We start from the raw sequence: 26,025 nt of genomic DNA on the forward strand, positions 1-26,025 counted from the left end.
AATGGTCTATCAATGACTGTACTTAATTCCTGCTGTACTCGAGGGTGTATCCCATCCGGGCCCGGAGATTTGTCAATTTTAGTGATTTTTAGACGCCAACGTAGTTGTCGCTAGTTTAACCCCTTCCCGACCCATGACGCCACGTAGGCGTCATGAAAGTCGGTGCCATTCCGACCCATGACGCCTATGCGGCGTCATGGAAAGATCGCGTCCCTGCAGATCGGGTGAAAGGGTTAACTCCCATTTCACCCAATATGCAGGGACAGGGGGAGTGGTAGTTTAGCCCAGGGGGGGTGGCTTCACCCCCTCGTGGCTACGATCGCTCTGATTGGCTGTTGAAAGTGAAACTGCCAATCAGAGCGATTTGTAATATTTCACCTATTATAACGGGTGAAATATTACAATCCAGCCATGGCCGATGCTGAAATATCATCGGCCATGGCTGGAAATACTAGTGTGCCCCCACCCCACCGATCGCCCCCCCAGCCCTCCGATCTGGCCGGTACACTGCTCCGGCTCCCCTCCGTCCAGTGCTCCGCTCCCCCCCGTGCTCTTGTCCGCTCCCCCCCGTGCTCCAATCACCCCCCCATGCTCCAATCACCCCCCCTGCACTCCGATCCACCCCCCCCGATGCTCCGTTCCACCCCCCCGTGCTCCATTCCAGCCCCCCCGTGCTCCGTTCCACGCCCCCCGTGCTCCGTTCCACCCCTCCCGCACTCCGATTCCCCCCCCCCGTGCTCCGATCCCCTCCCCCGTGGTCCCCCCCCACCCCATCATACTTACCGATCCAGCCGGGGTCCCGTCCGTCTTCTCCCTGGGCGCCGCCATCTTCCAAAATGGCGGGCGCATGCGCAGTGCGCCCGCCGAATCTGCCGGCCGGCAGATTCGTTCCAAAGTGCATTTTGATCACTGAGATAGATTATATCTCAGTGATCAAAATAAAAAAAATTATAAATGACCCCCCCCCCCCTTTGTCACCCCCATAGGTAGGGACAATAAAAAAATAAAGAAATTTTTTTTTTTCCACTAATGTTAGAATATCGTTAGGGTTAGGGTTAGGGTTAGGGCTAGGGGTAGGGTTAGGGGTAGGGGTAGGGTTAGGGGTAGGGTTAGGGGTAGGGGTAGGGGTAGGGTTAGGGTTAGGGGTAGGGGTAGGGGTAGGGTTAGGGGTAGGGTTAGGGCTAGGGGTAGGGTTAGGGCTAGGGTTAGGGCTAGGGTTAGGGTTAGGGTTAGGGGTAGGGTTAGGGGTAGGGTTAGGGGTAGGGCTAGGGTTAGGGTTTCGGTATGTGCACACGTATTCTGGTCCTCTGCGGATTTTTCCGCTGCGGATTTGATAAATCCGCAGTGCTAAACCGCTGCGGATTTATGGCGGATTTACCGCGGTTTTTCTGCGCATTTCACTGCGGTTTTACAACTGCGATTTTCTATTTGAGCAGTTGTAAAACCGCTGCGGAATCCGCACAAAGAAGTGACATGCTGCGGAATGTAAACCGCTGCGTTTCCGTGCAGTTTTTCCGCAGCATGGGCACAGCGATTTTTGTTTCCCGTAGGTTTACATTGAACTGTAAACTCATGGGAAACTGCTGCGGATCCGCAGCGTTTTCCGCAGCGTGTGCACATACCTTTAGAATTAGGCTATGTGCACACGGTGCGGATTTGGCTGTGGATCCGCAGCAGTGTTCCATCAGGTTTACAGTACCATGTAAACATATGAAAAACCAAATCCGCTGTGCCCATGGTGCGGAAAATACCGCGCGGAAACGCTGCGTTGTATTTTCCGCAGCATGTCAATTCTTTGTGCGGATTCCGCAGCGTTTTACACCTGTTCCTCAATAGGAATCCGCAGGTGAAATCCGCACAAAAAACACTGGAAATCCGCGGAAAATCCGCAGGTAAATCGCAGTGCCTTTTACCCGCGGATTTTTAAAAAATGGTGCGAAAATATCTCACACGAATCCGCAACGTGGGCACATAGCCTTAGGGTTAGGGTTGGAATTAGGGTTGTGGTTATGGTTAGGGGTGTGTTGGGGTTAGGGTTGTGGTTAGGGGTGTGTTGCGGTTAGGGTTGTGTTTAGGGTTATGGCTACAGTTGGGATTAGGGTTAGGGGTGTGTTGGGGTTAGTGTTGGAGGTAGAATTGAGGGGTTACCACTGTTTAGGCACATCAGGGGTCTCCAAACGCAACATGGCGCCACCATTGATTCCAGCCAATCTCGTATTCAAAAAGTCAAATGGTGCTCCCTCACTTCCGAGCCCTGACGTGTGCCCAAACAGTGGTTTACCCCCACATATGGGGTACCAGCATACTCAGGACAAACTGCGCAACAATTACTGGGGTCTAATTTCTCCTGTTACCCTTGTGAATCAAAAAAATGCTTGCTAAAACATAATTTTTGAGGAAAGAAAAATGATTTTTTATTTTCACGGCTCTGCGTTGTAAACGTCTGTAAAGCACTTGGGGGTTCAAAGTGCTCACCACATATCTAGATAAGTTCCTTGGGGGGTCTAATTTCTAAAATGGGGTCACTTGTGGGGGTTTCTACTGTTTAGGCACACCAGGGGCTCTGCAAACGCAACGTGACACCCGCAGACCATTCCATCAAAGTCTGCATTTCAAAAGTCACTACTTCCCTTCTGAGCCCCGACGTGTGCCCAAACAGTGGTTTACCCCCACACATGGGGTATCAGCGTACTCAGGAGAAACTGGACAACAACTTTTAGGGTCCAATTTCTCCTGTAACCCTTGGGAAAATAAAAAATTCTGGGCTAAATAATTATTTTTGAGGAAAGAAAACGTATTTATTATTTTCACGGCTCTGCATTATAAACTTCTATGAAGCACTTGGGGGTTCAAAGTGCTCACCACACATCTAGATAAGTTCCTTTCGGGGTCTAGTTTCCAAAATGGGGTCACTTGTGGGGGGTTTCTACTGTTTAGGCACATCAGGGGCTCTGCAAACGCAACGTGACGCCCGCAGAGCATTCCATCAAAGTCTGCATTTCAAAACGTCACTACTTCAATTCCAAGCCCCGGCATGTGCCCAAACAGTAGTTTACCCCCACATATGGGGTATCACCGTACTCAGGAGAAACTGGACAACAAATATTGGGGTCAAATTTCTCCTGTTACCCTTGGGAAAATTAAAAAATTCTGGGCTAAATAATTATTTTTGAGGAAAGAAAACGTATTTATTATTTTCACGGCTCTGCATTATAAACTTCTATGAAGCGCTTGGGGGTTCAAAGTGCTCACCACACATCTAGATAAGTTCCTTTCGGGGTCTAGTTTCCAAAATGCGGTCACTTGTGGGGGGTTTCTACTGTTAAGCCACATCAGGGGCTCTGCAAACGCAACGTGACGCCCACAGAGCATTCCATCAAAGTCTGCATTTCAAAACGTCACTACTTCACTTCCGACCCTCGGCATGTGCCCAAACAGTGGTTTACCCCCACATATGGGGTATCAGCGTACTCAGGAGAAACTGGACAACAACTTTTGGGGTCCAATTTCTTCTGTAACCCTTGGGAAAATAAAAAATTCTGGGCAAAATAATTATTTTTGAGGAAAGAAAACGTATTTATTATTTTCACGGCTCTGCATTATAAACTTCTATGAAGCACTTGGGGGTTCAAAGTGCTCACCACACATCTAGATAAGTTCCTTTCGGGGTCTAGTTTCCAAAATGGGGTCACTTGTGGGGGGTTTCTACTGTTAAGCCACATCAGGGGCTCTGCAAACGCAACGTGACGCCCACAGAGCATTCCATCAAAGTCTGCATTTCAAAACGTCACTACTTCACTTCCGAGCCCCGGCATGTGCCCAAACAGTGATTTACCCCCACATATGGGGTATCATCGTACTCAGGAGAAACTGGACAACAACTTTTGGGGTCAAATTTCTCCTGTTACCCTTGGGAAAATAAAAAATTGCAGGCTAAAAGATCATTTTTGAGAAAATAAATTTTTTTTTTTTTTCATGGCTCTGCGTTATAAACTTCTGTGAAGCACTTGGGGGTTCAAAGTCCTCACCACACATCTAGATTAGTTCCTTTGGGGGTCTAGTTTCCAAAATGGTGTCATTTCTGGGGGATCTCCAATGTTTAGGCACACAGGGGCTCTCCAAACGTGACATGGTGTCCGCTAATGATTGGAGCTAATTTTCCATTTAAAAAGCCAAATGGCGTGCCATCCCTTCCAAGCCCTGCCGTGCGCCCAAACAGTGGTTTACCCCCACATATTGGGTATCTGCGTACGCAGGACAAACAGGACAACAATATTTGGGGTCCAATTTCTCCTATTATCCTTGGCAAAATAGGAAATTCCAGGCTAAAAAATCATTTTTGAGGAAAGAAAAATTATTTTTTATTTTCATGGCTCTGCGTTATAAACTTCTGTGAAGCACCTGTGGGTTTAAAGTGCTCAATATGCATCTAGATAAGTTCCTTGGGGGGTCTAGTTTCCAAAATGGGGTCACTTGTGGGGGAGCTCCAATGTTTAGGCACACAGGGGCTCTCCAAACGCGACATGGTGTCCGCTAACAATTGGAGCTAATTTTCCATTCAAAAAGTCAAATGGCGCGCCTTCCCTTCCGAGCCCTGCCGAGTGCCCAAACAGTGGTTTACCCCCACATATGAGGTATCGACGTACTCAGGAGAAATTGCCCAACAAATTTTATGATCCATTTTACCCTACTGCCCATGTGAAAATGAAAAAATTGAGGCGAAAAGAATTTTTTTGTGAAAAAAAAGTACTTTTTCATTTTTACAGATCAATTTGTGAAGCACCTGAGGGTTTAAAGTGCTCACTAGGCATCTAAAGAAGTTCCTTGGGGGGTCTAGTTTCCAAAATGGGGTCACTTGTGGGGGAGCGCCAATGTTTAGGCACACAGGAGCTCTCCAAACGCGACATGGTGTCCGCTAACGATGGAAATAATTTTTCATTCAAAAAGTCAAATGGCGCTCCTTCCCTTCCGAGCCTTACCATGTGCCCAAACAGTGGTTTACCCCCACATGTGAGGTATTGGTGTACTCAGGAGAAATTGCCCAACACATTTTAGGATCCATTTTATCCTGTTGCCCATGTGAAAATGAAAAAATTGAGGCTAAAAGAATTTTTTTGTGAAAAAAAAGTACTTTTTCATTTTTACGGATTAATTTGTGAAGCACCTGGGGGTTCAAAGTGCTCACTATGCATCTAGATAAGTTCCTTGGGGCGTCTAGTTTCCAAAATGGGGTCACTTGTGGGGGAGCTCCAATTTTTAGGCACACGGGGGCTCTCCAAACGTGACATGGTGTCCGCTAAAGAGTGGAGCCAATTTTTGATTCAAAAAGTCAAATGGCGCTCCTTCCCTTCCAAGCCCTGCCGTGCGCCCAAACAGTGGTTTACCCCCACATATGAGGTATCAGCGTACTCAGGACAAATTGGACAACAACTTTCGTGGTTCAGTTTCTCCTTTTACCATTGGAAAAATAAAAAAATTGTTGCTAAAAGATAATTTTTGTGACTAAAAAGTTAAATGTTCATTTTTTCCTTCCATGTTGCTTCTGCTGCTGTGAAGCACCTGAAGGGTTAATAAACTTCTTGAATGTGGTTTTGAGTACCTTGAGGGGTGCAGTTTTTAGAATGGTGTCACTTTTGGGTATTTTCAGCCATATAGACCCCTCAAACTGACTTCAAATGTGAGGTGGTCCCTAAAAAAAATGGTTTTGTAAATTTCGTTGTAATAATGACAAATCGCTGGTCAAATTTTAACCCTTATAACTTCCTAACAAAAAAAAATTTTGTTTCCAAAATTGTGCTGATGTAAAGTAAACATGTGGGAAATGTTATTTATTAACTATTTTGTGTCAAATATCTCTCTGGTTTAACAGAATAAAAATTCAAAATGTGAAAATTGCGAAATTTTCAAAATTTTCGCCAAATTTCCGTTTTTATCACAAATAAACGCAGAATTTATTGACCTAAATTTACCACTAACATGAAGCCCAATATGTCACGAAAAAACTATCTCAGAACCGCTAGGATCCGTTGAAGCGTTCCTGAGTTATTACCTCATAAAGGGACACTGGTCAGAATTGCAAAAAACGGCAAGGTCTTTAAGGTCAAAATAGGCTGGGTCATGAAGGGGTTAAGCAGGTGACACTTAATGGGGAATTTTTGTTATCACTGATCATTTTGTCTGCCATGGGATTTTCTTGTGTAAATACTGATGAAAAAAAGTCATTCAGCATATTGGCTTTTTCCTCATCCTCATCCTCCATTTCACCCAGACTATTTTTAAGGGGGCCAACACTATCATTTTTTAGTTTCTTACTATTTACGTAGTTAACCCCTTCATGACCCAGCCTATTTTAACATAGTAACATAGTTAGTAAGGCCGAAAAAAGACATTTGTCCATCCAGTTCAGACAAAGACATTTGTCCATCCAGTCCATCCACTTCATCCAGTTCAGTTTTGACCTTAAAGACCTTGCCGTTTTTTGCAATTCTGACCAGTGTCACTTTATGAGGTAATAACTCAGAAACGCTTCAACGGATCCTAGCGGTTCTGAGATTGTTTTTTTGTGACATATTGGGCTTCATGTTAGTGGTAAATTTAGGTCAATAAATTCTGCGTTTATTTGTGATAAAAACGGAAATTTGGCGAAAATTTTGAAAATTTTGCAATTTTCACATTTTTAATTTTTATTCTGTTAAACCAGAGAGTTATGTGACACAAAATAGTTAATAAATAACATTTCCCACATGTTTACTTTACATCAGCACAATTTTGTAAACAAAATTTTTTTTTGCTAGGAAGTTATAAGGGTTAAAATTTGACCAGCGATTTCTCATTTTTACAACGAAATTTACAAAACCATTTTTTTTAGGGACCACCTCACATTTGAAGTCAGTTTGAGGGGTCTATATGGCAGAAAATACCCAAAAGTGACACCATTCTAAAAACTGCACCCCTCAAGGTACTCAAAACCACATTCAAGAAGTTTATTAACCCTTCAGGTGCTTCACAGCAGCAGAAGCAACATGGAAGGAAAAAATGAACATTTAACTTTTTAGTCAAAAAAATTGTTGCTAAAAGATAATTTTTGTATTTTCCCAATGGTAAAAGGAGAAACTGAACCACGAAAGTTGTTGTCCAATTTGTCCTGAGTACGCTGATACCTCATATGTGGGGGTAAACCACTGTTTGGTCGCACGGCAGGGCTTGGAAGGGAAGGAGCGCCATTTGACTTGTTGAATGAAAAATTGTCTCCACTCTTTAGCGGACACCATGTCAGGTTTGGAGAGCCACCTTGTGCCTAAAAATTGGAGCTCCCCCACAAGTGACCCCATTTTGGAAACTAGACCCCCCAAGGAACTTATTTAGATGGCTAGTGAGCACTTTAAACCCTCTGGTGCTTCACAAAATGATCTGTAAAAATCAAAAAGTACTTTTTTTTCACAAAAAAATTCTTTTCGCCTCAATTTTTTCATTTTCACATGGGCAATAGGATAAAATGGATAATAAAATTTGTTGGGCAATTTCTCCCGAGTACGCTGATACCTCATATGTGGGGGTAAACCACTGTTTGGGCACTCGGCAGGGCTCGGAGGGGAAGGCGCGCCATTTGACTTTTTGAATGGAAAATTAGCTCCAGTTGTTAGCGGACACCATGTCACGTTTGGAGAGCCCCTGTGTGCCTAAACATTGGAGCTCCCCCACAAGTGACCCCATTTTGGAAACTAGACCCCCCAAGGAACTTATCTAGATGCTTATTGAGCACTTTAAACCCCCAGGTGCTTCACAGAAGTTTATAACGCAGAGCCATGAAAATAAAAATAATTTTTCTTTCCTCAAAAATGATTTTTTAGCCTAGAATTTCCTATTTTGCCAAGGGTAATAGGAGAAATTGGACCCCAAATGTTGTTGTCCAGTTTGTCCTGAGTACGCTGATACCCCATATGTGGGGGTAAACCACTGTTTGGGCGCACGGCAGGGCTCGGAAGGGAAGGCACGCCATTTGGCATTTTAAATGGAAAATTAGCTCCAATCATTAGCGGACACCATGTCACGTTTGGAGAGCCCCTGTGTGCCTAAACATTGGAGATCCCCCAGAAATGACCCCATTTTGGAAACTAGTCCACCAAAGGAACTAATCTAGATGTGTGGTGAGGACTTTGTACCCCCAAGTGCTTCACAGAAGTTTATAACGCACAGCCATGAAAATAAAAAAAAAAATTATTTTCTCAAAAATGATCTTTTAGCCTGCAATTTTTTATTTTCCCAAGGGTAACAGGAGAAATTTGACCCCAAAAGTTGTTGTCCAGTTTCTCCTGAGTACGCTGATACCCCATATGTGGGGGTAAACCACTGTTTGGGCACATGCCGGGGCTCGGAAGTAAAGTAGTGACGTTTTGAAATGCAGACTTTGATGGAATGCTCTGTGGGCGTCACGTTGCGTTTGCAGAGCCCCTGATGTGGCTTAACAGTAGAAACCCCCCACAAGTGACCCCATTTTGGAAACTAGACCCCGAAAGGAACTTATCTAGATATGTGGTGAGCACTTTGAACCCCCAAGTGCTTCACAGAAGTTTATAATGCAGAGCCGTGAAAATAATAAATACGTTTTCTTTCCTCAAAAATAATTATTTAGCCCAGAATTTTTTAATTTTCCCAAGGGTAACAGGAGAAATTTGACCCCAATATTTGTTGTCCAGTTTCTCCTGAGTACGGTGATACCCCATATGTGGGGGTAAACTACTGTTTGGGCACATGCCGGGGCTCGGAATTGAAGTAGTGACGTTTTGAAATGCAGACTTTGATGGAATGCTCTGCGGGCGTCACGTTGCGTTTGCAGAGCCCCTGATGTGGCTAAACAGTAGAAACCCCCCACAAGTGACCCCATTTTGGAAACTAGACCCCAAAAGGAACTTATCTAGATGTGTGGTGAGCACTTTGAACCCCCAAGTGCTTCATAGAAGTTTATAATATAGAGCCGTGAAAATAATAAATACGTTTTCTTTCCTCAAAAATAATTATTTAGCCCAGAATTTTTTATTTTTCCCAGGGTTACTGGAGAAATTGAACCCCAAAAGTTGTTGTCCAGTTTCTCCTGAGTACGCTGATACCCCATGTGTGGAGGTAAACCACTGTTTGGGCACACGTCGGGGCTCAGAAGGGAAGTAGTGACATTTGAAATGCAGACTTTGATGGAATGGTCTGCGGGCGTCACGTTGCGTTTGCAGAGCCCCTGGTGTGCCTAAACAGTAGAAACCCCCCACAAGTGACCCCATTTTAGAAACTAGACGCCCCAAGGAACTTATCTAGATATGTGGTGAGCACTTTGAACCCCCAAGTGCTTCACAGACGTTTACAACGCAGAGCCGTGAAAATAAAAAATCATTTTTCTTTCCTCAAAAATGATGTTTTAGCAAGCATTTTTTTTATTTTCACAAGGGTAACAGGAGATATTGGACCCCAGTAATTGTTGCGCAGTTTATCCTGAGTATGCTGGTACCCCATATGTGGGGGTAAACCACTGTTTGGGCACACGTCAGGGCTCGGAAGTGAGGGAGCACCATTTGACTTTTTGAATACGAGATTGGCTGGAATCAATGGTGGCGCCATGTTGCGTTTGGAGACCCCTGATGTGCCTAAACAGTGGAAACCCCTCAATTCTACCTCCAACACTAACCCCAACACACCCCTAACCCTAATCCCAACTGTAGCCATAACCCTAATCACAACCCTAACCACAACCCTAATTCCAACCCTAACCCTAAGGCTATGTGCCCACGTTGCGGATTCGTGTGAGATTTTTCAGCATCATTTTTGAAAAATCCGCGGGTAAAAGGCACTGCGTTTTACCTGCGGATTTTCCGCGGATTTCAAGTGTTTTTTGTGCGGATTTCACCTGCGAATTCCTATTGAGGAACAGGTGTAAAACGCTGCGGAATCCGCACAAAGAATTGACATGCTGCGGAAAATACAACGCAGCATTTCCGCGCGGTATTTTCCGCACCATGGGCACAGCGGATTTGGTTTCCATATGTTTACATGGTACTGTAAACGTGATGGAACATTGCTGCGGATCCGCAGCCAAATCCGCACCGTGTGCCCATAGCCTAATTCTAAAGGTATGTGCACACGCTGCGGAAAACGCTGCGGATCCGCAGCAGTTTCCCATGAGTTTACAGTTCAATGTAAACCTATGGGAAACAAAAATCGCTGTACACATGCTGCAGAAAAACTGCACGGAAACGCAGCGGTTTACATTCCGCAGCATGTCACTTCTTTGTGCAGATTCCGCAGCGGTTTTACAACTGCTCAAGTAGAAAATCGCGGTTGTAAAACCGCAGTGAAATGCGCAGAAAAAACGCGGTAAATCCGCCATAAATCCGCAGCGGAAAAATCCGCAGAGGACCAGAATACGTGTGCACATACCGAAACCCTAGCCCTAACCTAGCCCTAACCCTAGCCCTAGCCCTAACCCTAGCCCTAATTCTAGCCCTAGCCCTAACCCTACCCCTACCCCTAGCCCTAACCCTAACCCTAGCCCTAACCCTAACCCTACCCCTAACCTAACATTAGTGGGAAAAAAAAATTCTTTATTTTTTTATTGTCCCTACCTATGGGGGTGACAAAGGGGGGGGGGGGTCATTTATTATTTTTTTTATTTTGATCACTGAGATATAATCTATCTCAGTGATCAAAATGCACTTTGGAACGAATCTGCCAGGCGGCAGATTCGGCGGGCGCACTGCGCATGCGCCCGCCATTTTGGTAGATGGCGGCGCCCGGGGAGAAGACGGACGGACACCGGCAGGATCGGTAAGTATGATGGGGTGGGGGGGAGCACGGGGGGGGGGGGGGATCGGAGCATGGGGGTGGGGTTCAGAGCGCGGGAGGGGTGGAACGGAGCACGGGGAGTGGAACGGAGCATGAGGTGGTGGAACGGAGCACGGGGGGGTGTAACGGAGCACGGAGGGGGATGGATCGGAGTGCAGGGGGGGTGATTGGAGCACGGGGAGGGTGATTGGAGCACGGGGGGAGCGAACAAGAGCACGGGGGGAGCGGAGCACAGGACGGAGGGGAGCCGGAGCAGTGTACCAGACAGATCGGGGGGCTGGGGGGGCGATCGGTGGGGTGGGGGCACATTAGTGTTTCCAGCCATGGCCGATGATATTGCAGCATCGGCCATGGCTGGATTGTAATATTTCACCAGTTATAATAGGTGAAATATTACAAATCGCTCTGATTGGCAGTTTCACTTTCAACAGCCAATCAGAGCGATCGTAGCCACGGGGGGGTGAAGCCACCCCCCCTGGGCTAAACTACCACTCCCCCTGTCCCTGCAGATCGGGTGAAATGGGAGTTAACCCTTTCACCCGATCTGCAGGGACGCGATCTTTCCATGACGCCACATAAGCGTCATGGGTCGGATTGGCACCGACTTTCATGACTTTCATGACGCCTATGTGGCGTCAAAGGTCGGGAAGGGGTTAAAAAATATTTTGGGATTATTTTTACTCTCTCTGGCAATGAATCTCTCTGTCTCAATCTTTGCTGCCTTGATTTGCTTTTTACAGAATTTATGTAATTTTCTGTATTTATTTAATGCCTCATCAATACCTACTTCCTTTAATTCTTATGGGCACTAGACCTGTTGAGACAGTGTCTCCTTTGTGGACACCAACTAACGCTGTGGCAAATGTTATACCATTTACAAAAGGGGGAAATTAATTAGAAGGGTTAGTGTTTTTCTTCTCTGTTCTCCATTTTGTTTTTATATTACCCAGCCTTATAGTCTCATAAAAAAGAAAAGCAAAGAAAAATAATATGTGCATATATCCTAATGAAAATAAACAAGTAAAAAAGCAAGTGTATTTAATAATTAAAATAAGGTGCTTAGTAAACACTGTTTTTGATTAAAAAAAATCATAAAGCAGACCCACCGCGGCAAGGTGTACCCAATTGGCACAGTAACTACACTCTCTAATGTTAAAACGTACCTAGTGTGAATAATGGCAGGAATGGGAGGAACTATATATGAACTGCCAGCTCAGTGAAAAGGGGGCCACACCCTATTTGCACTGAATGCAAAAATACTCATATACCGTATATACTCGAGTATAAGCCGACCCGAGTATAAGCCGACCCCCCCTAATTTTGACACAAAAACTGGGGAAACTCATTGACTTGAGTATAAGTCTAGGGTGGAAAATGGAGCAGCTACTGGTAAATTTCAAAAATAAAAATAGACACCAATAAAAGTAAAATTAATTGAGACATCAGTAGTTTAAGTGTTTTTGAATATCCGTATTGAATCAGGAGCCCCATATAATGCTCCATACAGTTCATGAGGGGCCCCATAAGATGCTCCATATTAAAATATGCCCCATATAATGCTCCATATACAAACGTGCCACATATAATGCTCCATGCAGTTCATTATGGCCCCATAGATGCTCCATATAACAATGTGCCCCATATAATGCTCCATGCAGTTCATTATGGCCCCATAGATGCTCCATATAAAACTGTGCCATATAGAATGCTCCATACATTTCATTATTGTCCCATAGATGCTCCATATAAATCTGTGCCATATAGAATGCTGCTGCTGCTGCAATAAAAATAAAAAACGATATACTCACCTCTCCTTGCTTGCTGACCACTGCTCCTCAGCGTCCCATCTCTCCGCACTAACTGTTCAGGCAGAGGGTGGCGCGCACACTAATACATCATCGCACCCTCTGACCTGAACCATCACTGCAAGAGGACGGGAAGATGGAGCGGTGCCTGGCGGGTGGAACGCGGACAGGTGACTATGAAATACTCACCTGCTCCCGGCGGGGTCCCTGGCAGCTTCTCCTGCACATATGGTCTCTGGGAGCGGCAGCTTCTTCCTCTGTTCAGCGGTCACATGGTACCGCTCATTACAGGAATGAATATGCGGCTCCACCCCTATGGGAGTGGAGTCCATATTCATTACTTTAATGAGCGTTACCATGTGACCGCTGAACAGAGGAAGAGCTGCGGCACCTGAAGACCATGGGACAGGCAGGGACCGCTTCAGGGGCGCCAGGAGCAGGTGAGTACGCGACAGTCCTCTCTCCCCCTCACCCGCCGACCATGACTCGAGTATAAGCCGAGAGGGGCACTTTCAGCCCAAAAATTTGGGCTGAAAATCTCGGCTTATACTCGAGTATATACGGTACTTGATATATCAGTTTTCTGTTTTTTTATAGTCTCATAGTCAAGGATTTTATACTTCTTATCTCATATGCAATTTTTATGATTCTGAAAAAACATGTTATGGGTACATGGTAAATAAAGTTAGTATGACCTGGGTAAAAGGGATCTACATGAGTTACATTGAGTTACATTGCTAGTAAATGGCATAAGAAGTAATATTCTCAGTGTAAATAAACAGGATCATTATGGTCACAAGTGGGCATTCTTTTCTCCACGCGATCATTATTTGAGGGCCTAATCTTTTAATTCGGCCTTACTGGTGATCCGGCATATCTGACTTTTTGTTGGTCATAACAAAAACAGCTACAACAATCAGTATCAGAATAAAAAATATATATATATATGTTTATTTTAGAAATCAAATAAATACAACAAACATAGGATTATAGGATTTCAGATATTACAATGTCTTGTAATAACACGACATGCATGACTTCACTTTTCACCCATTTAATTGTGTACTTAGTCTTTAGTTTTGGCTTCCATGTATCATGATACCATAAAAGTATTGACTTAACGAGCATCTGAGTTTATGCAAAAAACTTGACCTAAAAGATGATGTCTTCTGATTTTATGGAAAAAGGGGTTGAAATTACAAATGAAAAAAAATTATCCAAAGTATAGTGCAAAGCTCTTGGCTCCTAGTGCAAAAACTTTAAGACAAGAATGTCCGTGAGGGCCTTGTACCTATCCCTAATGCCCCTCAAGCCTATTAGCTCTAGCTAGTGATGAGCGAATATACTCGTTGCTCTGGTTTTTCCGAGCACGCTCGGGTGGTCTCCGAGTATTTGTTAGTGTTCGGAGATTAACTTTTCATCGTCACAGCTGAATGATTTACAGCTATTAGCCAGGCTGAGTACATGTGGGGATTCCCTAGCAACCAGGCAACCCCCACATGTTCTCAGCCTGGCTAATAGCTGTAAATCATTCAGCTGCGGTGATGAAAACTTAATCTCCGAACACTAAAAAATATTCAGAGATCACACGAGCATGCTCGGGAAAACCCTAGTATATTCGCTTATCACTAGCTCTAACCAGTACACCCAACAACTCCTGAAGATCCTCTACCAACCCATTTCTAAGGTCCTTCCCAATGGCATATTATATAGAGGGCAATCTAGGCTAATAACCAGTTGCCAGTCTCCAGGACCATGGACCAAAAAGGCTTTGCCCCGAGTGCAGTTTGATTTATACTGACACATGGATTTGTCACCTTATGATAAGGGTTGGACTGACCCACCAAAGAACTGGAGAAATGTGGGCCTTCAGAATCAAATTCTCTGGTGGGCCCAATATTCTTCAGTCTGACACTGCTTATGCCTATGTGCATTTCTTTACAGGTAGTGTGAACATTTCAATAAACGATGTGGCGATGCTTGTTAGTTTGGTTATGTGGCAATAAACGGGCTACATATAGCTTGTGTGGGTTTCACTACATTCGTGATTAAATCGTAAAACAATGGTATTATCATGGGGCCATGGAATTTAAATTCTCTCTTATGAGTAAAAGCAGTGCCCTATGTTACTTAGTCATCAAACGCTATCGTACATCAGTGTTTTGCTTGATGATTTATGGCACGTACATTGTCTCAGAAAACAGAAATTGGTATCCATGTAAAAACAGCCAGTTTTTAATGTACCTCTTATTAACCCCTTCATGACCCCAGCTTTTTTCGGTTTTGCATTTTCGTTTTCCTCTCCCCTCCTTCCCAGAACCATAACTTTTTTATTTTTCAGTTAATATGGCCATGTGAGGACTTCTTCTCTGCAGGACAAGTTGTACTTTTGAACAACACCATTGGTTTTACCATGTCAGATACTAAAAAACGGGAAAAAAATTCCACGTTTGGTGAAATTGCAAAAAAATGCAATCCCACACTTGTTTTATGTTTGGCTTTTTTACTAGGTTCACTAAATGCTAAAACTGACCTGCCATTTTGATTCTCCAGGTCATTACGAGTTCATAGACACCAAACATGTCTAGGTTGTTTTTATCAAAGTGGTAAAAAAAATTCCAAACTTTGCTAAAAAAAAAAAGCGCAATTTTCCGATACCCGAAGCGTCTTCATTTTTCGTGACCTGCGGTTGGGTGAGGGCTTATTCTGTGCGTGTCGAGCTGACGTTTTTAATGATACCATATCAGTGCAGATACATTCTTTTAATCGCCCGTTATGGCATTTTTTCTCTCTACGCCGTTTAGCGATCAGGTTAATCCTTTTTTTTATTGATTGGGCGATTTTGAATGCGGCGATACAAAATGTGTAGATATGATTGATTTTATTTTTATTGTTTTATTTTGAAAGGGGCTAAAGGGGGGTGATTTCAACTTTTATATTTTTTTATTTTTTACTTATTTTTTAAAACATTTTTTTTACTTTTGCCATGCTTCAATAGTCTCCATGGGAGGCTAGAAGCTGGCACAACTCGATCGGCTCTGCTACATAGGAGGGAAGCTCAGATCGCTGCTATGTAACCGAATTACAGGAATGCTATGAGGGCTGACCACAGGGTGGCGCTCATAGCAATCCGGCATCAACAACCATAGAGGTCTCAAGGAGACCTCTGGTTGTGATGCCGACGCATCGCTGACCCCCAATCACGTGACGGGGGTCAGCGATGCGCTCAATTCTGGCCCGATGGCCGGAAGCGCTAGTTAAATGCCGCTGTCAGCGTTTGACGGCAGCATTTAACTAGTTAATAGCGGCGGGTGGATCACGATTCCACCCGTTGCTATTGCGGACACATGTCAACTGTACAAAACAGCTGACATGTCGCGGCTTTGATGTGGGCTCACCACCAGAGCCTGCATCAAAGCAGGGGATCTGACCTTGGACTTACTATCCCGTCCGAGGTCAGAAAGGGGTTAAAAATTGGCTCCATTTTGAAGATCAGTGGGATTTTTTAACTCCATAGTTTACAACTTGTTGCCTAGGTTAATGAATAGTGATGAGCGAATATACTAGTTACTCGAGATTTCTCGAGCATGCTCTGGTGTCCATGTATTTTTTAGTGCTCAGAGAGTTAGTTTTCTTCGCCGCAGCTGAATGATTTACATCTGATAGCCAGCATAAGTACATGTGGGGATTCCCTAGCAACCAGGCAACCCCCACAAGTACTTGTACTGGCTAACAAATGTAAATCATTCAGCTGTAGCAATAAAAACTAAATCTCCGAACACTAAAAAATACTCGGAGGACACCCGAGCGTGCTCGGGAAATCTCGAGTAACGAGTATATTCCCTCATCACTATTAATGACCGCTTCTGCAGTCTATCAAAAGAGGGTGGTTTCCTTGACAATGAGAAGACGAGCTTGCAAGTTTGTCGGATTGCTGCATCCAGCCAGTTTCAGTGCCCCTGTGCTCCTCAAAACTGCCTCAGCTTGCAGCATCAGAAAGCGCACACTTGAACCATACCACACTGATCTGAACTGTCAATTATTTAGGACTCACCACCCTGACAAGCGGTAAACTGGGAGACAGGCAAGCAATGCGCTCCTGAAGATTGAAAAAGAGAATAACCTTAAAGAAGCTACTAGTTGATGGAAGCTGTCAAGACTACTGGTATCTCTTAGCAATCTGGACGTAAGTTCGGAAAACCTTCCAGATGCAGAACAGTGACATCACTTCCAGCATGACAAGCAAGGGTCTCCAAGATGAATGATACCCTCTCAGGCCTTATATAGCATAGTAGCATAGTTAGCAAGGCCGAAAAAAGACATTTGTCCATCCAGTTCAGCCTATATTCCGTCAGAATAAATCCCCAGACCCAGGTCCTTCTAAAGAACCTAATAACTGTAAAATACAATATTGTTGCACTCCTGTGAGACATCCAGGCCTCTCTTGAACTCCTCGACTGAGTTCGCCATCACCACCTCCTCAGGCAAGGAATTCCAGATTCTCACTGCCCTAACAGTAAAGAATCCTCTTCTATGTTAGAGGAAAAACCTTTTCCCCTCCAGATGCACAGAATGCCCCCATGTGACTGTCACCTTCCTTAGTATAAACAGATCTTTGGAGAGATATTTGTATTGTCCCCTTATATACTTATACATGGGTATTAGATCGCCCCTCGGTTGTATTTTTTCTAGACTAAATAATCCTAATTTTGCTAATCTCTCTGGGTATTGTAGTTCTCCCATCCCCTTTATTAATTTTGTTACCCTCCTTTGTACTCGCTCTAGTTCCATTATATCCTTCCTGAGCACTGGTGCCCAAAACTGTACACAGTACTCCATGTGCGGACTAACCAGGGATTTGTACAGAGGCAGTATAATGCTCTCATCATGTGTATCCAGACCTCTATTAATGCACCCCATCATCCTGTTTGCCTTGGCAGCTGCTGCTTGGCACTGGCTGCTCCAGGTAAATTTTTCATTAACTAGGATCCCCAAGTCCTTTTCCATGTCAGATTTACCCAGTGGTTTCCCATTCAGTGTATAATGGTGATATTGATTCCTTCCTCCCATGTGTATTACCTTACATTTATCATTGTTAAACCTCATCTGCCACCTCTCGGCCCAAGTTTCCAACTTAACCAGATCCATCTGTAGCAGAATACTATCTACTCTTGTGTTGATTGCTTTACATAGTTTTGAATCATCTGCAAATATCGATATTTTACTGTGTAAACCTTCTACCAGATCATTAATGAATATGCTGAAGGGAATGGGTCCCAACACAGACCCCTGCGGTACCCCACTGGTCACAGCGACCCAGTTAGAGAATATACCATTTATTACCACCCTCTGCTTTCTATCCCTAAGCCAGTTACTAACCCATTTACACATATTTTCCTCCAGACCAAGCATTCTCATTTTGTGTACCAACCTCTCGTGTCATGGTATCAAACGCTTTGGAAAAATCAAGATATACCACGTCCAATGACTCACCTTGATCCAATTTATAGCTTACTTCTTCATAAAATCTCATTAGATTGGTTTGACAGGAGCGATTCCTCATAAACCCATGCTGATATGGAGTTAAACAGTTATTCTCACTGAGATAATCCAGAATAACATCCCTCAGAAACCCTTCAAATATTTTACCCACAGTAGAGGTTAAGCTTACTGGCCTATAATTTCCAAGTTCAGTTTTTGTCCCCTTTTTGAATATTGGCACCATATTTGCTATACGCCAGTCCTGTGGTACAGACCCTGTTATTATGGAGTCTTTAAAGATTAAAAATAATGGTCTATCAATGACTGTACTTAATTCCTGCAGTACTCGAGGGTGTATCCCATCCGGGCCCGGAGATTTGTCAATTTTAGTGATTTTTAGACGCCGCCGTACTTCCTGCAGGTGACACGTAATGGGGAATTTTTGTTATCACTGATCATATTGTCTGCCATGGGATTTTCTTGTGTAAATACTGATGAAAAAAGTCATTTAGCATATTGGCTTTTTCCTCATCCTCATCCACCATTTCACCCAGACTATTTTTGGGGGCCAACACTATCATTATTTTGTTTCTTACTATTTATGTAGTTAAAGAATATTTTGGGATTATTTTTACTCTCTCTGGCAATGAGTTTCTCTGTCTCAATCTTTGCTGCCTTGATTTGCTTATTACAGAATTTATTTAATTTTCTGTATTTATTTAATGCCTCCTCACTACCTACTTCCTTTAATTCTCTAAATGCTTTCTTTTTGTCACTTATTGCGCTCCTTACAGCTCTATTTAGCCATATTGGTTTCCTCCTATTTCTAGTATGTTTATTCCCATACGGTATATACTGTGCACAGGTCCTATCCAGGATGCTAATAAACGTCTCCCATTTTCTTTGTGTATTTTTAGGTCTCAGGATATCGTCCCAGTTAATTGCACCAAGATCCTCTCTCATCCGTTGGAAATTTGCCCTCCTGAAATTTAGTGTCCTTGTAACCCCTCTACTACACATCAAATTAAAGGATACATGAAAACGTACTATTTTGTGATCACTATTCCCCAAGTGACCCCCAACCCTTATATTTGCTATGCGGTCTGGCCTGTTGGTTAATATTAGGTCTAGCAGTGCCCCCCTTCTTGTTGGGTCCTGAACCAGTTGTGAAAGGTAATTGTCTCTCATAGTTGTCAGACACCGATTACCTTTGCTGGAACTGCAGGTTTCTGTTCCCCAACCTATTTCAGGGTAGTTGAAGTCCCCCATAATAATGACTTCTCCTTGAGTCGCAGCTTCATCTATTTGCTTTATGAGGATATTGTCTGTTGCTTCCATTATTTTAGGAGACATTACAAACCCCTATCAGTAATTTATTATTCCCCCCCCCCCCCCCCCCTTATCTCCACCCACAGGGACTCTACATTTTCGTTAGATTCACATATACTATCACACCGGATGAGTTTTAAGGATGATTTTCCATATAAACCAAAAAAAATTTTGGGAAACCTTTGCACATTGTGAAATGTTGAAACTTGTGCTCTCTACCTTTAGTATTAACAGTTAAGTGTATTGTGATGTTGTTTTACCTGCTGAAGTTTTAATCTGCAACTCTTTCACTAACCAAGTTAGGCAGAACTGAGGACAGTTTTTGAGGTAAAACAATATGAGTTTTATTTTCTAGACTAACATTCTAGTACCTGTATTATAGCTGAAAGCATCCCATTAATAAGCATAAATCATAAAGTAAGCATCAATACATCACCAGATATTGTAGCATCACTCCAACATCGGGGGACTTCAAAACGATCTCATCAGGAAGAACCGGAAAAACAATGTCAGCCCATCTGCTTGACCTCAAATTAAGTCCCGAATCCTTCCGGAAAGTCCCTTGCTTATATATATGTTATGTACCTAGATGTAACTGGTAACGTTAGCGCAATCGCAGTAGAACCATCTAGAATATTCTGGCGCTGTCATGATCATGTGATCATGCGCAGTTACTTTGCCTTTCAAGGATCTTATCAGTTACCGTACTTTGTTTTCAAGGATACTATGCTCATGACTATGAGTTATGCATGCCAGTATTTTCCAGTTTATTCCACTTATACAAGAGCAGATTTGATCTTTTATATCCTTATGATCAAAGACTGAATGAGGGCAAAGAACCTGATTGATTACTATTCTTATTGATCAAATACCTATCTATTCCATACACACAGACAAACTTGTCTCATTTGTATCACAATCGGTCCTTAATCATTTGGTTATTTGCCATTGCTATGGAATGGTTGGTGATATCAACTTCCTGTTTGTGGCACATTAGTATATGGGAGCGGGGAAACTCTTCAAGATGGGTGGTGATCATGGCAGCCATTTTGAAGTTGGCCATTTTGGATCCAACTTTATTTTTTTCAATGGGAAGAGGGTCATATGACATATCAAGCATATTGAGAATTTCACAAGTAAAACAATGGGGTGCTTGGTTTTAACATAACTTTATTCTTTCATGAGTTATTTACAAGTTTATGACCACTTATAAAATGTGTTCAAAGTGCTGCCCATTGTGTTGGATTGCCAATGCAACCCTCTTCTCTTACTCTTGACACACTGATAGCAACACCACAGAAGAAATGCTAGCACAGGCTTCCAGTATCCGTTGTTTCAGATGCTGCACATCTCGTATCTTCACAGCATAGACAATTGCTTTCAGGTGACCCTAAAGTTAAAAGTCAAAGGGGGTCAGATTGGGACACCTTAGTGGCCATTCAACTGACCTACGATGACCAATTCACTTTCCAGGAAACTGTCCATGTAGGAATGCTCGGACCTGACACCCATAATTGATGGTATGGTGTGGTATATGGGGTACAATGATAGTGGGGCCATTGCTCATCAATGGAAACCTCAATGCCACTGGATATATGAATTTGCTACATAATGATGTGTTGCCCTCTTTATGCACTGAAGATGGCACATTCCCTGAGTTTTTCCAGCAAGATGGGGCACCACATTATGGGTTTTAGGTCCGAGCATTCCTACAAGGAATCTGACTCCCTCAGACTAGCATTTCTTCTGCGGTGTTGCTATCAGTGTGTCAAGAGTGGGAGAAGAGGGTTGCATTGGCAATCCAACACAATGGGCAGCACTTTGAACACATTTTGTAAGTAGTCATAAACTTGTAAGTAACTCATGAAAGAATAAAGTTACGTTAAAACCAAGCACACCATTGTTTTTCTTGTGAAATTCTCAATAAGTTCGATGTGTCTCATGACCCTCTTCCAATTGAAAAAAATAAAGTTGGATCCAAAATGGCCGACTTCAAAATGGCAACCATGGTCACCATCCATCATGAAAAGTTTCCCCCCTCCCATGTGCCACAAACAGGAAGTTGATATCACCAACCATTCCCATTTTATTTAGGTGTATCCATATAAATGGCCCACCCTGTATATCAAAACTTTTGTTTCAGTAAGAGTTCCATAACCTCCCAGCAGTGTATCATACGAAGCTCGTTGCTTCTTCGGTCAGTCTTTCATGGGAGGAAAATGCACTGAAGCTTGAATTACTGTTTTTTTCTGGGCCTCTCGTCCTACTTTAGTTCATGTAGAAGGAACTCTCTTTAAATTATGTATTTTAGCTTTTGCTGTAGTCATCTGTACTACTATCAGATAACCTCGCCACCCAAGAGGTAGCATTCTCTAAAACAGTGGCGTTTTGGCACACAATCACTTTGGTATCACTGAGAAAGAGTTGAAAATTAGTTCCATTTTGAGTTTTAGAACTTTGATACTTTTTCAATGTAGATGACCAAGGCAACCATGGGAATGATATATTCTTCTCACAGCACCACATAGGTATTTCTGCTGAAATATTCACCATTCCGGTTCCATGATGTAGTATGCAAGTTGGCCAATAACGTCTTTCTCAGATAGGCCCATGACAAAGTTCCTGGGTACTAGTTAGATTAATACTCTTACACACTTGTGTCCCAAGCGTACAGTTAAATTAAAGGGAACCTGTCACCCCAAAAATCGTATGTGAGCTAAGGCCACCGGCATCAGGACCTTATCTACAGCATTCTGTAATGCTGTAGATAAGCCCCCGATGTAACCTGAAAGGTAAGAAAAACAGGTTATATTATACTCACCCAGGGGCGGTCAGGTGCGGTCTGGGTCCAATGGGTGTTGCAGTCTGGGTCCGGCGCCTCCCATCTTCATACGATGACGTCCTCTTCTTGTCTTCCCGCCACGGCTCCGGCGCAGGCGTACTTTGTCTGCCCTGTTGAGGGCAGAGCAAATTACTGCAGTGCGCAAGCGCCGGGAAAGGTCAGAGAAGCCTGGCGCCTGCGCACTGCAGTACTTTGCCCTGCCTTCAACAGGGCAGACAAAGTATGTCAGCGCCGGATCCGCGGCAGGAAGACAAGAAGAGGACGTCATCGTATGAAGATAGGAGGCGCCGGACCTGGACCACGACACCCATTGGACCCGAAACGAACCGGACCGCCCCTGGGTGAGTATAATATAACCTGTTTTTCTTACAGAATTACAGAATGCTGTAGATAAGCCCCTGATGCCGGTGGCCTTAGCTCATATATGATTTTTGGGGTGACAGATTCCCTTTAAAGTAGATTATTCTTTGCCTAATTGGTAAATATCTTCGATCCTCAATAAAACCCCCATCTCCAGGAAATCGATTCCATCCCTCCGTTGATTCATTAAATCGCTCTTGAGTCAAATGGGTCCCTGGAGTCCATACTTCACTTAAAGGGATGCCCCAACACACGATTCCAAGGATTCCAAATACTAGCAGCTTTTGGTTCTAGAATAGAATCAAAACAGCATTATTCCCGCGAATAACATTTTTCTTGAGGGACATATTCCTACTTATGTACTCCAGGTCTCATTATAAGCAACGTTCTATCTATCTTTTCCTACCGCAATAACTTAAACGGGAGATGGCGGTCCTTAAGGATTCTGCACTCAAATTTTAGCTCCTACATTAGTCACATTAGTAGAGCCAAAACCTTTATCCCCGCTTTCTGTGAATTCAATAGGGGCTGTCTCCTCTTGCACTTGAGCTACATATATGGGAATCAAAAGTAACTGAGCCACCCTTTGTATTTTTTCAATTACCAGAGGCTCATTTCCTAGACTGATCATAATAACTTTTATTTCTCCTTGATAATCTGAATCTATTACTCATCCTCATGAGTGGTGTCATAGAGCACGTTGAAGAAACTTACACAATCAGATTCATATGGACAATGGAGAGACAATTTGAGTGAGGCTCTTCAAATAATTAACAATAGGCCTATTACTGACGTGGATTACAATAATGCATTCATTCTTTCAATAAGACTAGCCGCTTGTGGGTAATATGGCATATGGTATACCCAATTTTATATTGTGTTGTAAGGCATAGTCTTTCACTTGTCGACCTGTAAAATGAGACCCATTGTCTGTCTGTATTTCCAATGGAGTACCATAGTATTGTGTGATCAGTTCTAGTGTTCTCAAAGTACTCCATTGGGTGACTGATTTACATGGAAATTCCTTCGTTGGTCCTGAATATGTGTCTACAGCTGTACATATATATTTACATAGTCTACACTCGAGGAGTGGCCCCACACAGTCCATCTGCCAAATCTGGGCATGTAATTGTCCCCTCCCTATGTGTCCCATGACAGTATGTGGTACTTCTCATTTTTGTGAGTGTTGACCTACGGGACATTGTGCAGTGACTTGTTTAATAACATCTAGGGTCAAGGGTACTCCTCTCTCCTGCACCCACCTGTAAGTGGCTCTTTCTCCCAAATGTCCACTTTTTCCGTGCGCCCATATGGCTGTACCTTGCAACCATGTTTCTTTTTCCTTATCAGACTCAGTATAGAGGCTGCCGCATCTGCTTGGGAATTAAACAAATGTTCTAATGAGTCAAGAGGGACATTTGCATCAACATGAAAAACATGAGTAACCTGAATTATTTCCTCAATACTCTGCCAAATTTCCTTACCTCACACCTCTTTTCCATGAATTTGCCTATCATTTTTTTTCCATCCCATGATCCAAGTGGCCAATCTACTGGCCACTGACCACGAGTCAGTGTAGAGATGACGCTCTGAACCTTGTTCATATTTAAGAGCCAGAACAATTACGTATAACTCAGCATATTGACCACTTTTCCCTTCACCTTCCATAACTAAGGTTTTATTGATTTTTGGATTGACGGCAACGCTCTTCCCTTTTCTTCTTCCACTTATGTATCAGGCTGATCCATCTGTAAACCAATAGATATAAACCCGGCACTCAACTTAGATGATGCAGTGATGAACTTTTATTCAGTCCAGTATTGTAGTATAAAAAAAGTTTCGGTCGCTCAGACCTTCATCAGTCACTACAAATGAGCAGAAAACTTTATTTATGTCTTGTGGATAATTATCTCAAAATTCCCCGAGCAGCGAATCCGCATTTATTCCGATATAGGTGGACAGATTCGTCCAATGGTATGTATGTACTATCTTAAAGAATCGTGTGAACGCTTCTGTATCCACGTGTGACAAGCAGTGGATGCCGAATCGCACGTGGATACAGGAGCGCTCACCCAATTCATTAAGACGGTACATACATACCATCGGACAAATCTGTCCACCTATATCGGAATAAATGCGGATTCGCTGCTCGGGGAATTTTGAGATAATTATCCACAAGACATAAATAAAGTTTTCTGCTCATTTGTAGTGACTGATGAAGGTCTGAGCGACCGAAACATTTATTATACTACAATGCTGAACTGAATAAAAGATCATCATTGCATCATCTAAGTTGAGTCTATTATCTATATATATTATCTATATCTATTATTCCATGGGGTGGGAACCTCCCTTGGCACCTTCCCCATTTGTACTCACGGTGTTTATTCTAATCCCATCTGTAAACCAGGCCTGAGTTTGTTGAGTTTCCATCAGTTCTGAATAAGATTTTCCCCACTTCACTGGAGATTCTTCCATTTTTGAGACTGCTTTCAATGGTTTTACTACTTTGGGAGAAATATCAGCAATCTTTTCATGCAAAGCCGCTACCCCTCCTTAACCTTTTTTGTCCCTTTCTGAAATGTACCATTTCCATTTGATAATACTCTATTCTTGAGGATGTCCAATTCTGTTAGATTTGGAGTTTAACATAACCCATTGCATAATGGGTATCTGTGGTCTCAACAGTACTACATGATTTAAAGTTCATTGTTCAGTGTCTACCAAAGCCCAATAAAATGCTAGCAATTATTGTTAAAAAGGAGTATATTTTTCTCCAGCATCAGGAAATTTCCTGTTCCAGAAACCCAAGGGCACTCTTTTTGCCCCCTGTTTTGGCATATTGATATTGCACTGATACATGTAATTCTACCTCTCCTTTTATGGGCCATAAATCTACAGCTTGTTGAATGGCCTCTTTTACCATTTCAAACTCAGTTTGTTGCTCCTCCTCCCGAGTAAAGTCATATTTTTTCCAAGTTACCTTGTACAGAGGGGACAAAATTTGTTCAAGATGAGGGATTTGTTGTCTCCAAAAACCAAACAACCCAATATACGATTGGGTCTCCTGTTTTCACTTAGGAATGGGAAAGTTCAACATTTTATGCTTAGCCTTAAGGTACCGTCACACTCAGCAACTTTACAACGAGAACGACAACGATCCGTGACGTTGTAGCGTCCTGGATAGCGATCTCGTTGTGTTTGACACGCAGCAGCGATCTGGATCCCGCTGTGCCATCGCTGGTCGGAGCTAGAAGTCCAGAACTTGGTCGTCAGGTCGGCGTGTATCGTCATGCTTGACATCCAAAGCAACGATGCCAGCAATGTTTTTACATGGAGCTAACAACCAGCGAGAACGATAAGTGAGTCGCCGTTACGTCA

Source organism: Ranitomeya imitator, chromosome 4, assembly GCF_032444005.1.
Source record: "Ranitomeya imitator isolate aRanImi1 chromosome 4, aRanImi1.pri, whole genome shotgun sequence".
Taxonomy (NCBI): Eukaryota; Metazoa; Chordata; class Amphibia; order Anura; family Dendrobatidae; genus Ranitomeya; species Ranitomeya imitator.